Below are 1,549 nucleotides of genomic sequence, written 5' to 3'. Positions count from 1 at the left end.
TATATACTGTACTCTCCCAAGTGCTTAGTACAGTGCTCTGTGCATAGTAAGCACTCAATAAATATCATTGATTGATTGCAGTGCTTAAAGGGTATTGATCCAAGAAAACAGATGATGCAGATGGGAAAGGGACTAAGCACTGTACTTAGAGCAAGAATAGATACCAGATAATTAGGTCAGAAGAGGCTATATCCCTCACTGTGCTCACAGCCTAAGTAGGAAGGAGAACTAGTATTTAATCCCCATTTTACAGATGAGGAAACTGAGTCACAGAGAAGACAAGCGACTTCCCCGAGGTCACTCAGCAGGTAAGTAGCAGAGTCAGGATTAGAATCCAAATCTTCTGATTGCCAGGGCTGTGCTCTTTCTACTGAAGACTCCAGGCACTAAATTCTTTGAGGGCAGGGAACTTGACAAACAATTCCGTTGTATTGTATTCTCTCAAGCGCTTAGTACAGTGCTCTGCACCCAGTAAGTGCTCAATAAATACCACTGATTGACTGATTTCAGCCTTAGGAAAAGTCAGAAATTCTAAAAATGCTCTGGAAGACGGCAAAAATCTTTGTTTCCCCCTGTTTAGTGCTTGGAATCTTGGCTGGTAAACTCATGAGAGTTTTCAGCCGAGTTGAGTTTAGTTGCTTGTTTTATTGACAATTTCTGGTGGAACCGCTGGCTCCAGGGTTTCCCCACCATCCTTGAGGAATGTGGAAAGCTTCTTCCAAACAATGGCATTGTCCTGGATCTGTCTCCATCCTTTCCCAATCTTGCTTCCCCCTTTTCTGCAGACCTAAGGCCTTTGTGCAGCCTTCTCTAATGAAAGTGGCTTTTTGGGCCCCTCTTTTTGGGTTCCCCTTCTTAGGGCTTCAGAAATTTGGGGGATGGAGGGAATCCCCAACTGAATGGTCAGTGCTCTTGTTTAGCTGGCCTTTATGACTTTAACGACCTCTTTTTATATAGCTTTCTTACAGCTGGTAATATAGCCCCTGACTCTGGTTAGCCCCAGAGAGCATTATCTGTCGTTGACTCTTGAAAGGCCATGACAACAATGATTTGGAGACCGCTGACCCCTGCTCAGCAGAGGGAGGAGGAGCGGAAAGAACACCTGGCCCTTCTCTGTTGCATATAAGACTCTTGAACCTTCAAAGAAAATGTCACGGACTCTGCATTGTGTTCCGAAGCCTACGTCATAGACAAGTTTATTATTACTAGCACTTCTTCTAGCACTAATAGGGAGACAGGCAGAGTTTCCTCTACCAGTCGAGGCCAGCTCAACTCTAAATAATACAAAGCTTTTTTTCAATTGTAACTCTGTACTTCCCAAGCGCTTAGTACAGTGCTCTGCACACAGTACGCGCTCAATAAATATGATTGAATGAATGAATGAATGGTATTTGTTCAGCACCTACTATGTGTCAAGCACTGCTCTAAGTGCTGGGGTAGCTACAAAATAATTGGGTTGAACACAGTCTGTCCCCCACATGCAGATGACAGTCTTAAACCCCATTTTAAAGTAACTGAGGCAAGGGAAAGTGAAGTGACTTCCATATAA

The sequence above is a fragment of the Tachyglossus aculeatus genome, chromosome 2 (genome assembly GCF_015852505.1).
Source record: "Tachyglossus aculeatus isolate mTacAcu1 chromosome 2, mTacAcu1.pri, whole genome shotgun sequence".
Classification (NCBI taxonomy): domain Eukaryota; kingdom Metazoa; phylum Chordata; class Mammalia; order Monotremata; family Tachyglossidae; genus Tachyglossus; species Tachyglossus aculeatus.
This window is presented reverse-complemented; position numbering follows the sequence as displayed.